Here is a 9,097-nt window from a genome sequence, read left to right as displayed (position 1 = left end):
CTAAGATTTTTTTCAATGAGTTTTCTAAAAATTACTATAATTCTTGAGGGTAAAGTTAAAGTTTTTGGTTATATGATCATATTTATGTATCTTGACAAAAAGTATAATCAAAATTTAGACGTTAATTTTGTGGGCTATGACCATTATATTTCATGGCTAGTAGTTTTTTTTGTTATATTGAAGAAATATCTATTATATTATACTAAAAATATATTGTATCAATACATTGACTATTCAGAAAAATGAGTTTGAGTTCCAACTATACAATCTTAATACCATAAACAAACAACTTTATCAATTGACCCATTGATTTATACAAAGAATTTTAACTTTTAATTAATTTTACAATATATTAACTCTAAATTCTTTCTAAAAATAAATTAAAAATCTAGACTTAACTAAAAAATTGAAATAATATCAAACAATCTGTAAAATAAAAAAATTAATCCAGAATAGATATACCTACAAAGAATCGACAACTCAACTCTGGGGGCTATGGGTGTCATAACCAGGAACCAACAAAGGATAGACTACGAGTTTGAACCAAGAGGGGTGAGAATACCACCAAACAGTTTAAGAAGGGATAGACAAAGTAGAGATGCTATCGCAGATGGGGTTCAAAAATACTTTAGGAAATGGGGATAGGATTCCCCTCCCCTATCAAATGAAGATTATATGATGAAATATTAAGGGGATTAATCACCCCCACAAGAATGTTCTCTTATCCAATATGGTAGGAGATCATAAGACAAATATATGTCTCATTCAAGAGATGAAAAATGCCTTCAAGCAGAGTGGATAGAATCAAGTTATCCATTTTTAAAAACTGTGGTCTTCATTATTCTAATAAGGATGGAGTCTTGGGTGGTTTGGCCACTTTCTAGAATCCAAGAATCATTCAAGGTAGGGTAGTTTTTTCTTGTACTAACGATGTTGTGACTAGATTCACTAGTCTTGAAGGTGGGTCTTCTTGGATTTTATCCAATATATATGCCCCCAATGAATGGAGTGCCAAGAGAAATTTGTGGAATTATTTGATTCAAGCTAGACTATATTTTCTGGGTGATAGATGGATTCTAATGGGGTATTTTAATACTCCTCTTTCTAACTCAGAGAAAATGGGTGGTGCTCCGATTTCTAAGGAGAGTAAACATGATCTTTTTTATATGATCAATTCTCTTGGTTTATTGGATTTGGATCTCAATGGTGCTAAGTTTACTTGGTCTAATAGAAGAAGTGGTATGGACCTTATTCAGGTCAAACTTGATCTAGGTTTAATCTTACCAGATTGGCTAAAGAATTTCTCCTGCACCTTGTTCTCTATCTCTATAATTGGATCAGACCATTTCCCGGTTATCCGAAATATGGTGCCCCTTATTGGTAGGAGACCTTTTCCATTTAGATTTGAGAAAATGTGGACCCTCAATCTTGAGTTTCATGATAAGGTGTCGGAATGGTGGGCGGTTAACATTCAAGGTTCTGCTATGTATAGAATCGCTAAGAAAATCTCCAATGTTAAATCCAATATTGAAAAGTGGAATAAATCTGTGTTTGGGAACATTTTTCAGGAGGAGATCCTGAAGAAGGAGTTGGATGATATTCAGTTTCTTATTCAGGGTCCGAGATACAACCCTCGTATCATGGATAAATAAATTAAGTGATTGAGAAATCTCCATGACATTATATCCAAGGAAGATGAATATTGGAAACAAAGGTCCAGAGCCATTTGGCTTAAAAGTAGGGATAAAAATACTAAGTTTTTTCATATGGCTATTGTGAAACATATAGCCACCAATAGAATCAAGAAATTACAGGTTAACAATAGGTGGGTGGATAAGCAGGAGGATTTGAGTTAGGAGGCCATTGGTTTTTTCTATTCCTGCCTCTCTAAGGATGTTCCATTGGATCTTGATGCTCAGGCTGTTATTCTTCAGGAGATTTTGCCTAAGGTCACCCTGGAGATTAATAAGGATCTTACCATAATTTTGAGTTTTGAAGAAGTTAAAAAAACCACCTTTTCCTTTGAAGCGAACAAAGTGCTAAGCCTGAATGGTATTCCAATGTTCTTTTTCCAAATGTATTGGAAAATTGTTGGTAATGATGTTTTTAAGGCTGCTAGAGATTTCTTTGGCTCCTGCCCTCTTTTAAAAGAGATAAGTACCACTTTTTTTGTTTTGATCCCCAAAAAATTGGATGCTAGTAGCTTTCAGGATTTTAGACCCATTAGTTTATGTAACTCAATCTATCATTTTTTTTTTTAAGTTTTAGTTTTCAGACTCAAAGTTGTCCTGCCTTTTTTGATCTCGAGGCACTAAAATGATTTTGTCCTTGGCTGACAAATTTTGGACTCTATTATTCTGGTTCATGAAAATGTCCATTCCCTTTATTGTAATAAGAAGCTTGGTTTCTTTCTTAGGCTTGATCTTTTGAAGGCCTATGATCGGGTTAATTGGCAGTTTCTAATAAGAGTTCTATAGTCTTTTGGCTTTGGCAGTCAGTTCCTTCAGTTGGTCAAGTAATGCATCTCTATGTCGAAGTTCTCTGTCCTCATTAATGGAGCTCCCTCTAGTTTTCTCTCTGCGGCAGGGTGATCCTTTGTCCCCTTTTCTCTTCATCCTAATGAGTGAAGCTCTGAGTAAGATGATTCAGTGGGAAGTCATAATGGGTAATTTAAAAGGCCTCAAGCCATCTTTTGAAGCTCATGTTTTCTCTCATCAACAATTTGTTGATGATACCATGCTTATGGGAGAAAGTTTTGTCAAGGAAGCTAAAGTCTTGAAGTACATCTTATCCTTGTATGAATGTTGATCTAGGTAGAGTATAAGCTTACCTAAAAGCTCTATTTTCTTTCTCAATATCCTTGCTCATAGGTAGAACAACATTGCTGATATTTTAGGGTGTAAAATTCTTACTTTGCCGGATAATTACTTGGGTCTTCCCCTTTTCCCTCACACTCCTCCAGAGGCCTTTTGGTCAAGTCTTATTGATATATTTCACAAGAAGTTGGTAGGGTGGAAAGGTTCCCTCTTTAGCTAAGCTGGTAAACTCCTTCCCATCAAAGCCATATTATAGAATCTTCCAGTTTATGCCATGAGTTTATTTAAAGTCCCAGGTAAATTTGTGGATCGTATGGAAAATATTCAAAAGACATTCTTGTGGACTGGTTCTGAAACTAAAAATAGATTGCATCTTCTATCCTGGGAATAGGTATACTCCCCTAAAAATCTTGGTGTCCTAACCCTTAGACAGATGTGGGATTTTAATAAGGCTCTTCTATCCAAGCAGTTATGGAGGTGCCTGAAAGAAGATAATGAATGGACTTCTATATTCCACCATAAATATCATATTCAGGGAATTCAAGATGCCCTACAGAATTATTTTTTACCATTGTGGCCTCTGATATGTGGAAGAATTTTTTCAACTCTAAGAAATATTATTTCTCAAGGAATGAGATGGTCTCTTGGAGATAGTAGAAATATCCATTTCTGGGATGATTGGTGGGCAGGGGAATGCTCTTTATCCACCTTTACATGGTCGGACAACCTCAAGGACAAATGTGTTAGACTTGTTGGCATCTAGGTTGCTGATTATATTTAGGATGGGACCTGGATTGATCTTGTGAGAATTGATCTTTCTCTTCATCCTATTTAGGAGTGGCTTTCATAGATACAAATTCCCTTTGTCCCTGTTGTTAATGAGATTTTTTGGAGTGGATCATCCTGTTAGGATTTCTTTGTCACTCATTCTTTTTCAGCTCATCACTAAGTCTCTCTCTCTAGCTCCCTTTTGGTCTAGTATCTGGAACAATGTCCTGATTCCTAAAATTAATATTTTTTTCTAGCTCTTTATGTAGGAGAAAGTTTTGACCATTGAAAATCTTTGTAAAAGAGGTATGGATATCCCCAACAAATGTTTCCTATGCAAAGATAATGTTGAGAATTCTAATCACCTCCTCCTACATTGTTCCTTTACAGCTGAAGTCTAGGCTTTTTTATTTCAATTGCGGAATTTATGATGGATTTGGCCGAGTAACATAAGGGATTGTTGGTTCCAGTGGGTCTTCCCTTCAACGAATCTCTCTCTTAGGGTGCTTTGGAGCTGCATGATGCCTCCCATTGCTTGGGGTCTATGGAAGGAAAAAAATAATAGGATCTTCAGGGACAGGGAATCCTCACCTATTGTTGTGGCTCATAGAATTCAGAACAGTATTAACAAGAAAAATTTATCCTCATTCCCCTACCGCAAAGGAGATCCTCAGATTGACACTTTTCAATGGGATTTAGATATCATCAGTAGATGGAACTTAAATTGGGATATCTCTATTTCAACTGCCAAGATAAGACAACCCAGATGTAATGTTATTTGGATCCCTCTGCCTAGCAGATGGATTAAAATTAATCTTGATGGGGCGACTAAGGGAAACCCTGGGCCAACTAGCTGTGGAGGAGTTGCTAGGGATCACAATGGTAAACTTGTCTTAGTGCTGACACTCCCCTTGGGCACCTAGACAAACCACTACTCTGAGGCTTACACCACTTACATTGGTTTGAAGATGGCGGTCAGAGAAGGGATTAACCATGTTTGGTTGGAGAGTGATTCAATGAACATAACCAAATGCATTAATAGACACCAGGATCCAAGTTGGACAATCAAGCATTTGATTGAAGATTGTCATTTCATGATTGCCAATCTAGATGACTAGAAAGGATGCCGAATTAATCGACCACTAATTACCAATTCATAATGATAGAATGTCATTGGGATAATTTTTCTTGGTGGAATATTTTTACGCCTACCAATTCTTTCTATTCTAGAGGCTTCACTTTTTTTTGGTTAGGCTTGCTACTGTGTGTTTTGGGTGCATTTTTGTGCTCTATTAGAATTGTGCATTTCATGGGGGCGACAAGAATAGGATGGAACCCACTTCTTTTGAAAATTGGAAAAGGAATATTGAGGTTTGGAATGAGTTTTCAGATAGAGGCCTGGTGCTTTATATGGAAAGGTTGAAGGGGATTTCGCTTAGGGCCACTGACGAATTTGTGAACGTCTGGGATAATGGTATCCTTAAGGTCTATGGCACTGAATTTAGGATTGATGAATATTTTTTTGCGGAAATTACTAGTATGCAGACGAAGGGAAGGAAGTTTTATAGAGAATGAAAATCTACTGAAGAAACTATCTCTACTTTCTTTGACAAGAAGGAGCAAAATATGGTTCAGAAGATGGCTGATGGTGGCCACAACCAGAAGGATCTTCTGATGCCTTGGGCCGATGTGGCAAAGGTTCTCATGAGACACAAAACTCTTGATGTTTGGTATGCGATCATTTTTTCCTACCACTTTGACATTTTGAATCACTTCTGGCACGATAGGAAAATTTCCATTCCGTTTTATATTCTATCTTCTTTAAGGCATAGTCTAGAGAAACATGCTGAGAATGTGGATAATCCAGTCCTCCATGAGGGCCTTATTCAACTTATTATGGATAATGCCAAGGCTCATGAAGTCTAGTCATCCCATGTTTAAAAAATTTATATCTTTTCTTCCAAATCAGAGGTTCAGGTGGTGTCTGACATGGACTTGAAAGGGGAAGATAGCGGGTTTACCAAGGACTGGGAGGATCAAGATTTGTCTAATGATCCTAATTATTATCTTCCTACTGGTGAGGTCCTCATTTAGAATATTACCCCTAGAATAGGTAGTAGTAGGTGCGACAAGGACCCTAGGTGGGCCTCTAGCAAATATAAAAATATGGGGACCAAGCCTGCTAACTTTGTCTCTCCCAAGTCAAAGAAGCCCAAATTTAGAAAAGGGGGGGGATATAGATAGTGAATAGGAGTTTAAGATTGAGATACCCATTGAAATTGAACCTGGGAAATAGGGGAGGGTTGTCATTGACCCAGATTTGGATGATTGTATTTCCCTTGCAGCCAACAGTCAGTTGGGCATGGAGATTGAAGTGCTAAAAGAGGGCATAAAGGGTATTTTGGATACCTTTACGGACAAACCTAGGCCCAATAAAATGGAGAAAATCCTCCAGTTGACTGAGAAAGTTAGTGAGGACGTGGACACGATGAAACCAAGTCATGAAAGAAGAATATGGAATTTGGAGGTGAGTGTGGAAGCAATTAAAGGAAGTTTGAAAAACCTGGTTGAGATTAGCAAGGCCGCCATGAATAATAGTTTAGAAGGTTTGATGAGGATCAATAATATGATTGCAGATTACAGGGTTGATCCCATTTCCAGTGTCACTACTTCAGACTCCAAGTAGAAAAATAAAGTGAAGGGTGTAGGTGGTTAGATTTCTCATCCCCATTCTATGACAGGTCCATTTAGTCATACCAGGAGAAAGGAAGCTCCGGATTTATCATGGACAAGTTGAAGGATATCAACAGGAAAGTCATTCAAAAGAATGCAGATTTGTTGCATTCTTATTAGTAGGTTTCTGGTCTTAGTCTTTTTTGTGTTTTAGATTGTTTTGTGGGCTTGGCTGCATGTTGGTTTACCTTTTGTTGTTGGTTATGGTCTTTGATGCTTATTTTCTAGATATTGTAAAACTTTTGCGTTTCGGGTCCCTGTAAAACCTGTTTTTACCTTAATAAAAAACTATCATACAAAGGGAGGAAATTGTCAATGGTTTCTTTGAAATCATTTATCAAATAAATGATTTTCTTGTGGATAATATGCTTTAATTCCACAATATTCTATTATGAGTAGAGAATATTTTTTCCACTCATATTAGTAGGGCTATGAATACTTGATGATTGATATGACTAGGGACATTGATACAAGAGCAATTCTGCCATAATTGAACTATGTTATAGGTACTTGATATGGGTGTAATACCATATTCATTACCATGTATTAAAATTAAATTTATATGAAAATATACATAAGATTAATTCACTTTAATTCCCTTCTACAATGTGATAGACATATTCCTGAATACATTAGCAATCAGATCCAACCTAATCCACTAGTTTAGACTATAACACCGATGTTATATTTTTCTAAAGATGTAATGCTATTAAATATAGTCCATACCAATAATTAAAACTAATATCATAATATTAAAGGAATACTTTTTTTATATATAAATTTAGGTAGATTTATGAAGAATTGGTCAATTGGAATGTGATCATAAAATTTTTGGGTCCTTGTATCAATATTTTCCCCAAAATATATTGAATAGTGAGGAATATGTCGACACAAAATAGAAAATCCTTTCCCTAAGATCCTTGTAGGATTAGAAATTTAATATTCTTTGTACACAAAGAGGATATGCTCTATGATTTCGTATACCATTCATTAGATGTGTCATAAAAAGAATAGCATGACTAAGAAATCTAATGTTTTTCCTTCATACAAAATTTTCTAATTCTCCAAATTACTCAAGGTTTATCTCTATTGCAAGTAAGAGAGATTAAAGTCACCAACCATTCTTGTACCATCAGAAAATTATTAATCGAGGAAACCTCCTAGAATATATTGGCAAGATCAAGCCATAAAGGTAAGATTGTACATGATAATTGAGGATTGAGAGACAAGGAAAATTCTAAAGTATGAAATAAACAAAATTCAAAGAAGTTTGTTAGTTTCATTTGTTGATAGACATTTGTTTTCTATTTTGATTATAATTTTAAATTGTAATTTAAAGCTATAACTTCCTATATGTCTTGGAAGTAGAACAATAAAATTTGAATTATGTTCATAATAGCATTTGATTAATTAAGACCCACACCCATGAGATTAAATCTTATGTAAACAATGAAACATTACGTAGAAGATTAATTTTATAGAGCTTAAATATAAAAATTCTCTTTGCCTTTAATTTTTAAATATCTTAGAAATAGGATAATGGTTTCTCCTTTATAAAGCCCCATATAAAGCCAAATTAATGGTAATGAGTAATATTAAAAAAAATGTGGGAGGTCTACATGATTATGATGCATACTCTATCAATAAGGAAATTAAAAAAAGTGATCTAATGATTTCCTTCATGTAATTTTATATAAAATTAAGTCCACAATGAATGTCACACGAGTGCATGTTACGTCGACTCATAATGGCAATGACTAAAATTTTTGAAATTTAAATTTAAAAATTCAAATTTGTCTTCATTCCTACATAATTTGAAATTAATTAAACTAGATTAATCCCACACGGTGCATAAGCAATATTCACGTACAAAACAATAATGCAGAGAAATGGAGAAACATGTTAGTCAAAGCAAATGAAGATAAAGAAAACAATAAAATTCGATGGAAATACGAAGATAACGGTTAATAAACTTGCTTGTAATTATTCACAGCACAGCAGACCGCATGAAAATATATAAACTCTGAAATCACCTTTTATTTACTTATTTATAGTGGAATTCATACAGATGTAATACACATATAGGAGGGCGATGATGACGGTGTTCAGAGATAATACGGCATAACAGGCAGTGGGATTTGACTTATGCGTTGCATTGGCCTTGGGCGATATATTTGTTATCGCCGAATTTGATATCCTTTTGGCCATTGTAAGCTTCACCAGAAGATTGAGGGTAGCCCGTGGGTCCATCCATGGATGCTCGGCGCTGAGGGCCATAGTAAAATACTCCAGAGCACGACACAACTATTCCGGGCACCCCTCTCTCGTATGCTCTTTTGATGTCGTCTGAATCTGCCCTCTGCTGTATTTTACCAGCAAATGGATGGGTGTGGAAGTCCGCCACCAGCTTGTAATCGTCGCTGCTCAGCACGACGTCCTTCTCCGGATTGTCGAGATCAATATCTCCATCTGCTCCTGCAAAATTCATTTCACTGTAAATTCTAAGACAGTATGCATGATAGTTATGTAGCATTCAACCGTGATATACAAACCCTGTGGTGATCGGTCTTTAGAAGCCTGCTGAACGACGATATATTTGTGGGCGTCAGGATAGTTGGAGTCAGCGTAAATCCACCCTCCTCTCACTTGGTAAGAATTGGGGTTCTGCAGAAAGCTTTCCTTCCACGCAGTGCCAAGCGCTTCTTGAACATCCCTGTCGGTTAGGATATCTGTGATCTTGGGAGCGTTTGTATTTCCTGCAAACGCAATATTCAAGATGC

The sequence above is a fragment of the Cryptomeria japonica genome, chromosome 5 (assembly GCF_030272615.1).
Source record: "Cryptomeria japonica chromosome 5, Sugi_1.0, whole genome shotgun sequence".
NCBI classification, from domain to species: Eukaryota; Viridiplantae; Streptophyta; class Pinopsida; order Cupressales; family Cupressaceae; genus Cryptomeria; species Cryptomeria japonica.
Note: the sequence above shows the minus strand (reverse complement) of the source record.